The sequence below is a fragment of the Boleophthalmus pectinirostris genome, unplaced genomic scaffold (assembly GCF_026225935.1).
Source record: "Boleophthalmus pectinirostris isolate CB_2022bp ecotype Guang Dong unplaced genomic scaffold, ASM2622593v1 HiC_scaffold_13, whole genome shotgun sequence".
Classification (NCBI taxonomy): domain Eukaryota; kingdom Metazoa; phylum Chordata; class Actinopteri; order Gobiiformes; family Gobiidae; genus Boleophthalmus; species Boleophthalmus pectinirostris.
The window spans coordinates 23,331,082-23,348,921 of record NW_026571036.1 but is presented as its reverse complement, the minus strand read 5'-3'; the positions used below and the strand labels follow the sequence as shown (position 1 = coordinate 23,348,921).

The following is a 17,840-nucleotide window of genomic DNA, read 5'->3' as shown; positions in this document are numbered from 1 at the left end:
AGAAGTAAGACAGTTACATAAGACATGAGACAGACGCAAGGCACATTTCAAACACTATGTGACGAGGTCTGGCCCAACTTTAACCACAGTTTCAGAGTCCTCTTGAACATGTCTGGGTCAGTCTGTAATTTTAGGTCAGAAAGAAGAGAGAAGTCCTTAGAAGAAACTGGACTATCCAAATGATGTTTTAAACGTTGGAACTAAACAGTCCCAGACAGATTGTATATTTGATTGTACAATTTGAATATGAGATCTTTAGAATAGGAAAAAGTCCTCAAAATGCTGCATAATAACAGGGAACTGAAACTCATGAAGAGCTATTTTCTAATGAAGGACCCATCATTATCTCTACATAAACTAAGTCACGATAATTACTATATTGACTTATCGTTCAATATATGAAATATATTTCTGGCCTCAATATTTATCATGCATATAATTTCTTAATAATAATAATAATAATAATAATAATAATAATAAGGAGATTTCTGTTATTTTAATTTTTTTGTAAAATGAAAAGATTTGAGCTTTAGAGGGGTGAAAAAATTTGCCTGATTCATCAGCCGGTTTCACTTCGTAGAAACCGTCTGATCTCCCAGTGTTAGAATTTGATCGCTTGACAGTAGGTGGGTAGTTTTTTTATTAAATCAATCATTGCTTTTTGGTCGTGACATATGTAATGCCACGCTAACGGGGCTAACTGGTATATTAAGCTTTTCTCAAATCCAGTAGGAGAAGGCCAATAATGGCCATTCTCTTCTTTCCGTCTTTAAATCCTTGATCTCGGTAATCGTTGACAACACAGAATATATGGCTCTTCGCTGATTGGCTAGTGTCTGAACTCGCACTTTTGGAGTTTTTGCGAACCGTCTAGTGCATTCTGATTCCTAGGTGGTGCCAGCTTGGTTATGAAAAAATAACTTCTGTGGCTAATGACTGCTTCAATCGGCTGTTAATTTGTTGCAGATCAGGCCTATAAATGATACTGTATATTTAAAAATTTGTTTATTGGGATTATCTTGCTTTATTTTTATTGTGTCAGTGGTATAAAGTAGTTTCAACACTTCACAATATATTATGTTTCAAAATGTGTTATCGTGACAGGTCTACATAAATGTACAATTTGATACTTTCTACTTATAAAAGTCTATCATAATTTATGGCAGCCAACTTGAACAATTGTAAAGTCATGTCTTAAAACAAATTGCAAATGTAATCACATTCCCTTTAAATTAAATTGTTCAGCAGCTGCCTTACTGTGCTCCCCACTATTACAGCACTGTCCTGACACAAGCTTTAAAACCATTCAGCACTCAACTTTAATCACAACATCCCAGTCACTTCTTGCTGCTTTAATATGTTCGTTTTCTAATAGAAGCAAGATGAACTGCTAAGCCAAGTCACACATTTCAGGGCTTACGAGCTCATATGGGTCAGGATTTAACACAACACATATATTTATACAGTGTGGTTGATCCCGGGCTGGTTTGCATAGGCGCTTATTGCATGTAACTGGATTATGGAGAGTTGAGTAGTCCGACACATGTCAGAAAGAGCTCACTGACCTTTAGGAACACTCAATATGGAAATGCCATCGCTCTTTCATAACCACAAATATAGTCTGAATGGAGATGGAGGATTTCATAATGCTTCTATTAATAAAGTGACTGAAGCTTAGACATATTTGATCTAATGCAGGATTTGTTTAGAAACTGTTAAGGGTGCATTATGTAACTTCTTGTTTGGGGTTTCTATGGATATGTCATTGTTCTGCTTGGAATGTTTTACAGTATGACATTAAACAGCTCTACCTTGTATTTATTCAATTGCAGGTTGTCTTATAGCTCAAAAATACCTAGTTAAACAGGCATTCTGACTTTGAGCGGTGTTGTCTCTCCACAGATCTGACCTGTAACTTGGTCTGGTTTGGTCACCATGACAACAGAAAGACTAAATACCACACTGTGAAACATACAGCATGTGAAACAACACACATTTCCATGAAGAAAAGTTACACAATACACCTTTACAGTAATAATGAATTAGTGCACTAGCTTTTACATTTCATGATTCATATGTTTTTCAGTCAGACCTCTCTCACCAACACTAATCACTCATTCACACAAAACATTTATACATTTAGGCAAGGAAGGTGAAGTGCCCAAATCAAAGCTGGGACTGAACCGCCAACCTGAACCACTGTGACTGTTTGTAAATAAATATAAAATAAATTAAGTTAAAAGAGTCCCAAAAACCAAGTCTCCCAGTCCCACAGAGTCAAAGTTGAGCATTAATCAATTTTTAATAAATTTGAGATCTAGTTGTTCCAAATTTTTAATGGCCATCTTTTGGGCTTTAAAATGGTCCCAGTAAAAGCATGAGATTTGGAGCAAACTGTGGACTTAATTTCCTTGGCAAATCCAAAATGTATTTTTTACACAGACTGAGATCAGTCTGGTCCCCATGGCCTCTGTTATGTCTCAAGAGTGTTTCAGATGTAATTGTGCAGTGAGATTTTGGGGGGATGGTTTGAGCTCATTGGTCAGGTTTTTTTTTTTGTTTTTTTTGCATGTCAATCATGCCCATCTGAACTTGATGGTTGATTGGTGAGATTCACCAATGATCAAACTAACAAATCTTTTATGTCTGTCATATTTTTTATTGTTTATGTATGTTTAATTACTTATTGTTAAAATAATTGCTATTGTTCATAAAATAAAGATTGAAAGCTTTATGTGTTTAAATTCTATGAGAAAGAATAAGATTTGCAAAATGTGATTTATTAAGAAAGAATACAAAAAAATTGTGATGCAATTTTACCATGTCCCAAAGCTCCACATAAACAGTACAGCTACATGTCATAAAAGACACAGAACCAAGAGACAAAAGATTTAAAATGTAATGAAAATGTCTCCCTGCTGTAGTGGGAGAAGGTACTTCTCCCACTACAGCAGCGTGGAAGTGACAAACTGTAGACAAGGTGCCCTGCGATGTGCCCAAATGACCTGCGGGTGTGCTATAATCCATCCATCAGTCACTCTTCCATTAAACCTGTTCTACACCACCGCCCCGGATCACGCTCCCGTCCAGTGGATGTCCATTTTCTGCTGACACTGCCCCATTCACAACAAAGGACACATTTTTAAACAGTAACAGTCTAAAGAATAAGAAAACAAGTTCAGACAGGAAAAGTGCCTTGGGAGGGTAGAGAAGAAATGTATTATTTCAATATAATAGTAGAAGTACGCAGACCTGGCCCAAGGTATTAATCAAAGGTGCACTATGTAACTTCTAAGGTGGAGGGACCACTACTTTCTTGTCTACATGGAGATGTTATTTCTTTCCATGGAATGTTCCACAGTATGGCAATAAACATATTTACCTTGCATTTATTCAATGCAAAACAGGTGTTATAGAAAACCTGCTATAGAACACCTGCTCAATATGAATTGTTACTATATTCATCATGCGTCCTCATAGATCTGACCATTAAAGGGACAGTTCAGAAGTTTGGACGTAGGAGCTCGTTTTCAATTTAGCCAGACTGTTGGAGATGTGTGGAGACACTTTTTAAAATATTTGACTCAGTATTTGTATTTGCAGAGGTCGCTGGTGCTAGGCTAGTGCATGTCAATGGCCATAGTTAGCCTGTCACTAAAAACAGTCTTACCCACTCCACAAACCTTGCATCGCATGGATCGTCGCATGTTGAGGGATATACTCATATCAATCCACCGCTATCAAGCTTTCTATCAGGAAGTAGATTGAGTGCATTTATATGGCGCCTTTCAAGATACCCAAAGCGCTTTACAGTTCATTATTCAGTTACTCCACATTCAGTGGTGGTAAGCTACTATTGTAGTCACAGCTGCCCTGGGGCAGATTGACAGAAGCAAGGCTGCCAATCTGTGCCATCGGCCCCTCCGACCACCACCATCACTCACACACACCACTTTCATACTAGGCAATGTGGGTGAAGTGTCTTGCCTAAGGACACAACAACAGTTTTTGCCACTGGTGCCCCACTGTGGCACCTGGAATTCCTAGTGGTCTCCAATCCAAGTACTACCCAGGCCCAGCCTGCTTAGTTTCTGAGATCTGACAGGGTCAGGCTTTGACAAGCTGGTATGGCCACAGTACAACTCACTGCTGCTGCTCAGACATAAATCCTTCAAATGCAAGGTTAGTTTTACTTCTAAAATTATTTTATTGACACAGACATTCACATTGATATTCTGGTGTAATAATTGTTTTGTCTCGGGTGCTTTGTGGAGTGGGTAAGACTGTTTTTAGTGGCAGGCTAACTATGGCCATAGACATGCACTAGCCTAGAACCAGCAACCTCTGCAAATACAAGGACTGAATGGAATATTTTAAAAAGTGTCTCCACATGTCTCCAACACTCTGGCTAAAGAGGAAATTAGGTCCTATGTCCAAAATTCTGAACTGTCCCTTTAACTTGTCTAACTATCTGAATATGACAACAAATTTGTCATTTCAAAGGTGTTCAAATCACGTATTATTTTCCACATAAAGCTTATGTCCATTTGTCATCATTTTTTTGCTAATAGTCCTGTTACACTGTAAAATATATCACCAAAAATAGGTGCAAAAGTATGATGTCAATTTATTATCAAAGACTTGAGTACAATACCCTTCTCTGCTAGGCCAGCAATGAAAGTTCTTTACATTAAAAATATTGTCAGTTTGAAATATAACACTGCACATGCTGTTAAGACATCTTGATTAACTTCCCCTTGCAAAAAACAAGAATACACAAGTAAGTAGTCAACAATCCAAACTTTCAGGAGAGTAAGTAAATGGCACCTTCTATTTCATACATCTCTTTGCTCACCAACATTGTCAAAACCTGACAGCTCTACAAGCATTGATTAAGGGCGAGCGAGGCGTATTGGATAAGTATAGGGGGAGAGAAACGGCATGGCGGGCATTTATAACATCATTCATGATCCATGGTATTTGCTGTGCGAGTTTGTGAGAGCGATTACATAAACAGCAGGCAGATCTGAGCTGGAGCTGCTGCCGCTCTGAGCCTCTGGGCCTGCACACAAACAATACAGTCTGCTCCGGAAAATGCATTTTAATCACGCTCTTGTTACTATTAGATAAGGCTTGGCTGTATACGACAAAAGCAATGCCAGAACTGTATATCAAACAGGGCATGGGTGAAACAAAGCATATAAATAATGTTAAAACAAATTATTTGCAAAAAGGAAAATACTGATTTCTCCAACTAAAAACACAGTTAAGAAATTATTTAGTTTCACCAATGCATACTTGAGTAATCCAAACAAAAAGATGTTTAAAAGCTGTAGTGGCGAATACGAAATCTAAGCTCAGTTCTGGTTCTCAAGATATGTCCCTCTGTCCAAAATATGGCAAAATGCAATAGAACACTACAAGTCCTCTACTACTAGTGATGTGATTTTGTCTATTTAAGTGGACGTGGCCATGAATGATTTTATACTGTCCAGTTCTGCATGTTTTTCTTTTTGTTTTTAGTTATGTCAAGTCATGTCTGTATGTTATGTTAATGGTACTGACCCCTAGCCTGATTCATCAGCCGGTTTCACTTCATAGAAACCCTCTGACCTCACTGTGTTAGAATTCGTTCACTCAACGGTAGGTGGGTACTTTTTATCATTTAACCAATCACTGCTATTTGGTCATGTATGTAATGCGCTGCTAACGGGCCTAACTGGTATATTAAGCTTTTCCCGAATCTCGTAGGAAGAAGGACAATAACGTCTTTCCCCTTGATGAAATTCACCAAAGATTCTCTTTATTCTGGCTTTAAATCCTCGATCTCGGGAATATATGGCTCTTTGCTGATTGACTGGTGCCCGAACTTGCATTTCCGGGGTATTTGCAAACTGCCTATTGTATTTTGATTCCTGACCTAGTTGCTGGAGAGAAATGAAATTGAGCGGAGGCACTAGGTGGCGCCAGCCTGGCTAACTGACCCCTGCTTTGAGCAAAGTTTCAGAGGAGGAGATGAAATAAACAAAATCTAACCTGATTGAAATATGACTGAATTATAACTGTGACAATATTAGAGGCTAAACAATTTTCACTTTAATTCAAAATATACCATAAAAGAGAATCAATGAGGGTACTGTTGCTTGGTCATGGTGTGTGTGAATATTGGTGAATAATTGTTAAATCATGATTTAGAGAGAGGGGTGACAATTTTTCGATGTGAAATAAATTGGATCTTGGTGGCTAAATAGTTAGCTATGTCCAATTATATACACAGTCTATGGATTCACATCTGTTTCATACATACCACTAAATGCAGCTTTCTCTCAAAATTAAGTGCATGGCTACAAAAAGTTAAGAGCTCTTAGCCAAATAAATGCCTGAATGATTGTGATTAGGCTAAATCAGAACAAAATGGACTTAAAGCTCTTGTGTTTGCTTGGTTCGGGACACAATCAAAGATGCTCTATGAGATGACGCCTTACTCCATCTGCACTGGAGTAATCAGGCCACAGTACTGCACTTGTGACCTGGATTTGTGGTCAAGGTCAGTCAGATTGAGTCTTGAGAGATCACAGTTTGATTTAGCAGGACTGTACATCTCTAATCTAACCATATTTCATTTTTAGAAATAATTTAGTGCAGTCTTGAGCCTGAGCATGTGGTTACAAACATTCATCTGCTGAAAATGAAGCTAACAGTTAACCAAGTGAACAGCAGGGGGCAGTATTGAGTGGAGAATGTGATACAGAAAAGAGCAGCTTCTGGCATTTGAGAGAGAAAAAGGGATATGAATATGATTGCATCAAGCATTTGCATAAGAGATAGGGCCTAAAATCATCTGTTATTATTAATGAAATATGCTATTTTACAATTTAAATTTTACTGATTATAGTGAGATAGAAGCATCAAAATCTGGTGACATTTTAACAGCAAATTACTTGTATCATTCTAATTACTCAGACTGTTAGTCAGAGTAGAGAACGAATACATCTCCTAACTGAACACAAATAGCTGTAGATAAATTAACAACATATTTTTTAACCTGTCATTACGATCTGACTGTAACTTAAATCTTGAACTTTGAAAACCAGGCTGGCCCAAAAGAAAATATCACAATTTTGCTAGAACCAATTCAATTTTATCACAATTCATACACTTTAAAGTAGTAACTTCTACAGAAACTTCATACTGCACTGTGATTGGTTAATCTAGCTGTTACTCACTCAAAGCCTTACAGAAGCTAACCAATAGCAGAAGTGGGTGGGAAGAAAACTGCATTAATCAGAAATAATCACGATTCCATTTTCTCACCATATTGCCTGTCCTACTAATTATAATACATTTATTTTGATATATGATAAATTCTATTATGTTCAATCAATAATCAAAACATACAGCAAAATATTTTGAATTTCAAATCAAGAACATAGTCTTCAAATCAATAATTCTGAAATTTCCAAGCACATTCCAGGAAATAGATTATTGCTAGATCAGACAGAACAGAGATACATACAGTTTGAGCTTGCCAGTTTGACCCAGGTTAATTCCTCTCTTTATAATTCACTTGATGGACTACGAAAGGCAGAGACTTCCTGCGTTATCTGAGCTTAGCAGTGCAGTGTCTGGCACAGGTCTCTAAGTGCCCATGGATAAGCCTTTGCCAGTTTGAAGTTACTTTTGTGAAAACCTCATTGGTCAGCATACTTTCCATTTACAGCAAAAAATATTAAATATATGAGTGAAATATTTTATCCGGTCTGCAGAAGTAAAAGGCATAAAGTCCCTATCCACTCTCCGTAATGTCTACTATGTACAATATGTATCCTCATTATTGTTTAAGTGCACCGGTATGACTCATTGGAGGTAGTGTACACATTCAGTTTGTGCAGGCTCTCATGTTAAAAATACAATGAACTGCAAGCTAACATTTGTGGATGCTTAAGTATCTCCCATCTGAATAGAGCTCCAAATATCTCTGTGGTTTTGTCTACTCTTTAGACAAAAAGCACTATCTTTAGGCAAGAGGTTCTATATTACACAAAATGGATTCCTGTGAGCTTTAAGCCATGTTAGAATGCCATTATGCAAGGCTTTTGGGGTAAACATGTGTGAATGAAACAAAACACAACTCCAGGTTTGTTTTTGATGAGGAAACAACATTATAACATAGATCAGAAAATGATAATAATATAGTGTAGTGTAATATAGGACCTTTAATGTTATTTTAGATTTTAAATTTGAATTTGAATAGCTTAGACTTGGTGATTATTTGAGTCTACCATTTTCTGCCATCATTATTGCTCTTTTTATTGTTTGGAAGGAAGGTGGAGTATTTGAAAGCTGGCAGAATTGCAGAAGCCGCTCAATACTTAAAGACACTAGCACACATTCATTGCAAAATAGGGCTAAATGCCAACCACCATTACTACGCTTTTAGTTTGCAGTAACTTAAAAATACTGTACAGGCAATAGATGCATTCACTTACTAGTAACCAGAAGTAGTATTGTTGTGTCCCTGGGCAAGGCACTTCACCATAACAGTCTTTGTAATGAGTGGATGTCATGGCAGCCACGGATCAGTGTCCCATCATTGCCACTGACTGTTAATATATAATGGATAAATGTAACACAAGCAGTTAATAAAGAAGTGGACTAAGTGAATGTGACGTAAAAATGCTCAGACTGTTCATTTTCACACAGGAGTAGCTTTATTGGAATAGTTGTAATTTTGTGCGCTTTGTACTTCAGACTTGTGGAGGGCTTAATGATTGAATAATTGAGCTGTGTTGTCTCTGATCCAAAAAGAAGTAGAGCTATTATTTATTTATTTATTTATTTTGATTATCATGATTATTTATATATTTTAGATTTTTGCTGCGAATGTGGTGCATGTACATCTTGTTTTCTGTAGGAAAAATAAAATGCATTTATAGACTGTCACCGACCTCAGGAAGAATAGTTGCTGTTTTTCAGTAGCTAATGGGGATCTAAATAAAAACAAACAAACAAGACGTCATCCATAGCGCTCAGCTTCAATCAAATGAAGCTCAAAGGACTAGCAGTCATAGGGGCAAATTTTGAGTCGAGTTCCATATTAGGAATGGGAATTGATTTTTGTACAAAAAAGCGAAATAAAAACACCAGGATCATGTAGAGTGGGTTAATACAAACATTTTAAGACCAAAATGAGGAGCCTGACATCAGCAGTTACAAAGAGAGGGGGTGACATTTATTCAGTGTAAAGTCAGCTGTTGGCGTTGATGGACCCGAAACCATGCCCACTGTCACTCCCTATTTGTAACACAGAGTTTAACTATGTCCATTTATAAATACAGTCTATAGTAAAAACACACATTAAAATGCCCTTTTGTCAAATTCTTATTTTCACTATAGTAACTAAGGCAAGCTATTGACAGTGGCATTTACTGTTTTTTATTTAGATTAAAACCACTGGGTCCTAAAAGAATCATTACAAAAGCGAAAATCTATAGGGAACTCCAATAGAAATGCATTTAATTTACCAACTTTGCTTGTGGTGTTTTTTCCAATCAATGCTGTTGTGTTGTGGTCAGACAGCAATTATGTGGGTGCGAGGCATTTGAAAACCAATCTCCCTGAACTGAATTATTATTTCAACAGTCTATTATCACATATTGTACCCTTGAGCGCACGCATGACCACAAATTAATTCACCATTTTTGTGCCTACAGCAAATGACTACCCAATTTAAGCAAAGACAAGCGATAAAACTGTTGAGTGTGATTCCTGGCGCAGAAAAGGCCACCACTTTGAGAACTCAGTTTGGTTTTAGCTGCCAGTGCCATCTTGTTTCTTGTACTTTAGCACTTAAGACTTTGATTGTGTTAAGCTGCTCCTCAGTACAGTGACGATGCAGACACAGACATAGCAGACAAGTACCAGGCCTGCCAAGGAGACTGTGCTCGCCAGAGGGATTAAAGTCAACAAAGGAATGCTTAAATTGGGTGGTGACAATGAAGACGCTTGAAATTGAGTTTACTGTCATAGTTAGAAAAGACTAGTTGAGTGGCTCTTTTTCTGTCATGGATCACTACAGCAAATCATTTAAACTAAAACCTGCATGCAAACTATAGGTCCTAACCAAGTCTAGTTGAAATCTGGAGTTGGGTCTCCATCAGTGGTGTTAAATAACAAAGTGCAAAAGTAAAAATATAAAAGTATAAATATGAAAGTATCTTTACATTTTACAGTGGGTACTTTTTACTTTTATTCACTACGTTTGAGAGTATGTATCTGTACTTTCTACTCAACTACATTTTAATTCTGGACTGAAAAGTAAAAAGTACTTTTGTTTTTTTAGACCTGCTGAACCGGCTGAGACTTATTTTAGCACATTTAAATAGGTTAAAATTAAGAAATCAATTGAATTACTTAAAATCATCTTAATTCCTTATCAAATTCACTACATTTGATGCTTTAATTCAGGGGTGCCAAACTCAAATTCACAGAGGAAATTAAAAACTAGGACTAAGTCGTGGGCCAAACTAAATATTTATTGAAAAATTTCAGCAACATCTGCATGTTTTCTCCTCTTTTGAGATATGTAATATGAAACCTTTTCTCATTAAAAATAATGTTTAATAAGAGTTTTGCTTAAACATTGAATCCAGAACAAGCATAAAATACAATAATAACAAAACTTTAATTAAATAAATAATGTCTCTATAGTCTATCTGTAGCTGGCGGGCTAGCTCTAACACATATTTGATATGATCTCGTGGGCCAAATATAATTATATTGCGGGCCAAATTTGGCCCCTGGGCCTGAGTTTGACATGTCTGCTTTAATTGTTCTAAAAGCCTCTGCCAAATACTTTTACTTCTTACTCTCTAAGCACAGGTACTTCAATTGGTTAACTTAAGTAGATTTTTTCATGTGATATGTTTACTTACTTTTACTTTTATTTTAATAACTTACTCCTATATCTATACTTTTACTTAAGTAACAAAATTAAGCACTTTATCCAAAACTAGTCCCCATGCAGGCTCTCTACTACAGTCACCCAAAGCTTCTGACAGATTGATATTTGTAGTACTTATAGTGTTGTAGTAGCTATTAGGGATATTAGATTTCAGTTGTTGGTGTTGTATATGTTGTGTGTATGTGTTGCTGATGTCTATGCCACTACAATACAAGATATAACACACAACACAAACTATCATAACTTTGAAATAGCCGTTTTAGTGTTTCAGCTCATTCCCATTTTCTAGTTGATCAGATTTTCCAAAAATGTCTGTAATGTCTTTTGAAGAAGCAATAGAAAAACAGAGAGGAACCATTGAATCTTGAACCGACCATCTATAGCAATGTGTATATGTGATTCTTACCATTCTAATCAGCAAAGCCAAAAATCAAAAATGTCTGCAAATATGCTTTAAAGACACCACAGAAATGACTGCTTCCAAACAACATAAGAGAGTTTAAATATGCAACAAGATAAGAAGAACCCCAGTGAAAATACAAAAAGGCAGTTAAACAAATTAAGTAAATCTTTAAAGGTACACTTGTAACTTCTCTGGGAGAGGGTCAGTCAAAGGCTTGTCTCCATGGAATTGTTATTGCTTTGTCTAGAATGTTTCACAGTATGGTATCAAACCTTTCTATCTTCATGCAGACCAAACCAGACCAAGTGACAGGTCAGATGTCTGGAGAGACAACCCTGCTCAAAGTCAGAATGCCTGTTTGCCTAGGTATTTTTGAGCTATAGAACCACTTGTAATTTATGTCTAATGTAAGGTAGAGCTGTTTAATGTCATACTCTAGAACAATAACATCTCCATGGAGACAAGTAGGTGGCAGACCCTCCACCAGAAAAGCTGTGCAGTGCAAATCTCTGATTGCTGGGACTGACACTGCATTGATTTTTAAGGCCCAAAGTATTACCAGCTATAGCAATGTGTAGATTCTTAACCATTCTAATCAGCCATTGCATCAATGTGTGAATGTAATGTGAATTTTTAGTTTTTCAGCTCCCATTTTCTTTAAGCCTTTATTTAGTTTGACAAATACTCATAGAGAAGAGCGGAGAAGCTTTAAAGACACAATAGCACTACAGAAATGACTGCAAGCAACAAGATAAGAAGAACCCCAGTAAAAATACAAAAAAGGCAGCTAAACTAATTAAGTCCATTTTCAAAGCTCTGAATGCTTAGAACTGACAGTTACTGTATTGATTTTTGAGCCTCAATGAATTGCTTTTCAATGCTAAACAAAACCTATTGAACGTTGAATAGACCAGCTATAGCAATGTGTAGATTCTTACCATTCTAATCAGCCATTACGCATAATAGCATGTGAATTCTCTATGCAATTTCCCCAGGCTGCAAACAGTTCATAGGCCAAGCTAATTGAGATGCAGTGATTCGGGCAGGTCATTGCTTGGTGTCATAGCAGTATGGATCCTTGTTAACCATTTAGAGGTGCCCTTCATATAAAAAAGGCTGTAATTACACTGTACATTGAGGCATTTCTACTTGAGCATTTGCCCGTATAATCACCACCTATGGAGAGGTTTCAGGGGGCGTGATAATTGCCCTATCAACTTACTTTGGAGAGCTCTCAAACTTCCTCTGCCAGCGGACTGAAAGTTGATAAATAATTCAATCAGATACAGACATCACGAAGAGCTAGCCATAGAGTTTATGTTGTTTATTAATCAATATCCAGAAAAGTTGATGAACATTTCACAGAATAGTGGAGGTAATAAAAAACACAAAGAGCTAGAATTGGGTGAACCTAACAAAAACAAAAAAATATATTATTTTCTTTAGTTCACAAGGGTTTTATTGCAGAAATGGGAAGTGAAGAGAGCAGCAGAATCAGTCTAATAGCGTTATAATTGATTTGTTACATCAATATATTGATATTTGGATCAATGTGTCCACCATTAATACCACATCGTAAAGCAATAAACCAGATTTATAAATTAAAATGACATATTGGGATAATTTGTGGTCATTATCAATACAGTTTGATTTTCTGTTATATCATCATCACTTGGTTCTTACTGAATATTGAATGTCAAAGTGTGGTAATTGTAGGGAGACTAAAAAAACCAGACTGGTGTTAACTCAGCTTAAAATAGTTTCTAACTTGTACAATGTTAGCCCTGACATTTCCAGATAGAAAAAAGTGTATTTCCTTCATCTAAATTCAGAACACAGAACTCTGTAATCTGTCTCTCTTATGTAAGGTTTGTTTTTGAGTGTATATATTTGTTAGTCCATTTTGTTCATTACAGCTCATTTCAGGTGCATCACTTCAATAAACACTGACGCAGGCACCAGTTAACCCTCAAGTGTCACTCTGCCACTGTTTGTCTGTGGAATTAAATCTGATAACTCTGAAACAAACATAACTCTGAAACATTGTCAACCACATTTCTAAATTTCATACCTGAAGATTTTGGTCTTTAAACTCAAGTGTAGTTGTCCTTTTTGTGGTTAAACACTACAGCATTCACAAGCTAGTGTAACATACTGGCTTGTCAAAGCCTGATTTTGTCAGATCTCAGAATCTAAGCAAACATGGCTGGGCCTGGTTAGTAGTTGGATGGGAGACTGCTGGGAATTCCAGGTACCACAGTGGACACAGGACATGATAAAAATTTTTGCCACTGCGCAAAAAGTTGCATCATTGTGTTAGGCAAGACACTTCATTGCCTGATATGAAAGTGGTGTGTGAGTGTTGGTGGTCTTGCCTTGTTTCCAGCGGTCTGACCCAGGGCAGCTGTAACTACAATAATACATTACCACTGCCAAGTGTGGAGTGAAAGAATAATGCACAAAATAGTGAAGTGACTTTGAGGGCCTGGAAAAGCAGTATGAGAGTAGTATAGTAGTATATAAGACTAATGCATATTTTTTTCTTCTTCTTTTTTTTCCAATAAGGCCAGAGGGTCTTCCAAATTGATAAGGTGCTTTATCAAATATAGGAAATACATGATCGTTTTAATATTCTGGGTGTTTATCATACATATGCATAAGTTAAGCTATTGTGGTTTCTTTGTAAGTGTACCAAAATAACAGTTACAGTTACATATACATATATGTTATATATGTATATGTTAAATAGAATAGCTATGCATTAACACATGAGTTGTTTAACTTCCAGGTACTATTCTGTTTACACACACCACAGCATATAGGTAGGACTTCTCACCTCTCTGGAGATGTAACTTGAACAGTTTTTCTATGTGTTACTGTTGTGATGATGGGGACTGGCATGGGGCCTTTGGAGATGACAAAAGCTATTTTAAGCAGCCGTGAGCTTCCTCGGACACAGGGGAAGGAGAAGAGAGAGGAAGCACAGAGGAAGAGGGTGGAAAAGGCACACAGGATACAGCATTATTGAATCTTTGAAGAAACACTAACAAGATTCAGGGCTCAAAAGCACACACTAATAATATTGGTTTGTGGTGTTGTTGTGAACTGAGATATATTTTGTATTACTATATTTCTATATTGTGTTTTTACTTGTTTGACACCAGTCTCTTGCTATTTTTGCAATGTATTATTACCAATATATTGTTGCTCTTTCTTATTATAGTTCTTTAGGTGTATTTCATTCATTCTACGTCATTTGCAGTACATATTTTGGATGTACATGTAGTTTTAGTTTGCACATACAGCAAGCCAGACATCTGCAATCATAATAAATAAAAAGAATGTAGGGAGCCAAATTTGAATAAGAGTGACAAAAAATAGAACATATTTATCTCCCTTGAGAAAATAAGGTCAGATCTGTGGAGAAGCAAAGTGACTTTTTAGGTACCTATTTTTGTGCAAGTTAAATGCCACACTGCGGAATATTCCAGGCAAAGTAATAAGATCTTCAGAACATGTAAGTGGCAGACTAACCAGAAAAGTCACCTAGTGCAGTTTTAATCTTACCCCATTTTCTCTCACAATTATACTTCATAATTACAACTGTAGCATTGTGTTTTAGTTTGTGATTTGCATAATGATTTATAATGAAAGTCCATGTTTTTGCCAGCTTAGATATGTCATATAATAGATACTGTCTAAAGATAATCACATTTTAGATAATTGATATCTCTTAATTTCCCAGATTAACTGAATTTAAGTGAATGGATGTTTATGTAATATGACTAGCAGAATGTCCATGTTGTACCCAGCCAGGTCCACCGCCCATAGCAAAAAGAAGTGAAAGAAGATGAAAGTGAAAGAAAATGTATGTTTTAATTATATCAGCCTTCAGAACCGAGATCCAACACATTTGTAATTTGTCTGTGTTACTGTTTAATTTGTTTATAATGTCACTGTTTCCCATAAAAAGAGGGAACTATGCTGGCCCCCAACAGTCAAAATTTCAGTCAGTCACTTCTTATTTGGTAAGTATAAACGTAAAGAGTGACTCAAAGAATTGTATTCAATAACATAATATTCAATAAAGACTGTCTGTGCCACCATTGTCTTATATAAATGTGGGAAACACTGAACTTTATACATTTTAGTAGTTTACTTAATTCAAATGTTTAAGTTTGGTAACCTTATTTGTAATTCAGTAACATCAAGCGCTTTTTAAAGTAACTTTGATGAATTGATTTATCATTTGTCCTTCTATTCTCAGAGCACAGATCCCCTTGCACATTCCTGTTTTTGAAGCCTACAGCCATAAGAGCAGCAACAGAGAGGAAAGGCCTTTGCATCAATATTCAGGTCAGAGTGTGCGATGGAGAGTGTTATGTGAGATTGTGAGACCCAGTGCCACTACAGCGTGTTCAATCAGCAACAAGGCTGTCTTCTTCTGTCAGTCCATCTCTGAGCAACCAGCCTCCAGTCCTCACACCCGCGCATTCAAATCCTGCATGTAGGAGGTGTCAATCTGCCATGTTTTTATATAGACAAACAGCAGGCAACAGAACAATTACACTTTTGGTTAAGACAGAACATATTTTTACAGAGGGGCCAGTTAAAATACAAGTTTTGCAGAGATTTAATAACTGGTAAATGGTGATATGGTGCAGTCTCAGCTTTCTATAGTAAGATTTATCTGTATTTTAAACAGTATTCTTGTAATTAAAGGTGCAGAATGTGACTTTTTGGTGGAGATCACACGTTACTGACTTTAAGGTGAAATGTGTAACTTTTCAGTTGAGGGTCTGTCACGTTCTTATTTCTATGGATATGCCATTGCTGAGCTTCAAATGATCCATAATATGACATTAAACAGATCAACCTAACATGTATTCAATTAGACATGGTTTAATTGCTCAAAAATACCTATAAACAGATGTTTTGACTGTGAGCCAGATCGCTTCTCCACAGATCTGACCTGTAACTTGGTCTGTTTGATGATAGAATGCCACACTGTGAAACATCTCAGACAAAGCAATAACAACTCCATGAAAGGTACTGTAGGTGGTGGGCAGTTGCACATTGCACCTTTAACAAATGCTAAATTTAATAGATATCAAGGCCTACTAAACCATTTACAATAAATAGACTAGAATCCCACTGACATGTTTTATAAATGGCAGACATGTTAAAATGTTATGAAATGAATGTCCCTGTTTTAAAGAGCATCCGTCTGGAGACTTTGATCAAATTGATTTCAATTATAATTGCCAAAAGTGAGCAAAATAATTTAGATTACATTGTTCATCTATTACGCCCAGCCCTTCTTTCTCATGGTCTGATCATTAATCCAAATGTGTGTAGCATCTGCAAGTGCCTCCAGTTTCTGCATCGATCACAGTGGAGAGGAAAAGTCTGGTGACAAAATCTCACCATTTAGAGTGATGTTTTCCTGTTCAAAAGCCCCCCTCTGAGGCTGCTGTGTCACGGATGAGAGATTTCACACACTCTGGCATACAGGCTCTAGCAAGAAGTGCCTCAAAAACCCTATTTCAATTTTATTTTGCCATCAACCTTTAGAGTGAAAAATGTAACAGATAACTCAAATCTGCTGTAGGTTTGTTTAAAGGGCCTGTATTATGCTACTTTCTGATCTATGTTATAATTTCCTCATCAAAAACAGATATGGAGTTGTGTTTTGTTTCATTCACACATGTTTAACATAGAAACTCTGCATATTTAGGCTGAATTCTTCTCTCAAACAGAAACTACTCCCCCTTGTGATGTCATGTGTTAATACAGGAAGGACTCTACTGTGTTTTTAAACTCCATACACCTTCATTAGAATCATTCAAAGAAATTCAGCCCTAGAATTTCCAAATCTCTACTCAACAAAAGATAAAAGATAGCTGTTAACTTGAAAACTATCATTTCATAACATCAAAGTATGGAACATTGAACATTGAGTATTTTGCGCTTTGGAGATGTAGACAGACTCTTTGAAACAAAGCAAGACTCCAGATATATTTTTGATGAGGTAAAAACATTCTAACAAGGCTTTAAGCTCACAAGAGTCATTTTTGTGTAATATAGAACCTTTAAATTAATATGAGGAGGCATATTTTGACCCCTGCTGTCTCGTATATGCGATGGAACCATGACTGCTTAAATTGGCCATCTTCAAACTATGATGCATTATTGAGTAGGAGAGAAAGCAGCGTGGGTTGGATGTCAGATGTCAGCCATTTCTGTTACAGGGTGCGTTCACACTTGATTTGGTCCTGGTTTGAGCCCATTTTGATCCCAGTTTCTTCAGTTCTGTTCTAGACCTTGATTAATCCTGAAAAAGTCTAGGTTCAGTGACATATTTAGTTACACTATGAAATACTTCTAGTGGAGGGTCCAATACTTGCTTCTCATCAAAGAAAATCATGTGCATATGTTGCTGTATTATGAGGTCCAATTCAACTATTTTCCATC

The 17,840-nt window shown here is 36.6% G+C and overlaps 1 protein-coding gene and 1 pseudogene across 1 annotated transcript in view; both read right to left on the bottom strand.

Annotated features, from left to right (window-relative positions):
• Nucleotides 1-17,840, bottom strand: part of vsnl1a (visinin-like 1a) — a 43,857-nt gene that overhangs the window by 7,026 nt on the left and 18,991 nt on the right. The window lies entirely within an intron of this gene.
• On the bottom strand, nt 4,023-4,139 carry LOC129407756 (5S ribosomal RNA; annotated as a pseudogene).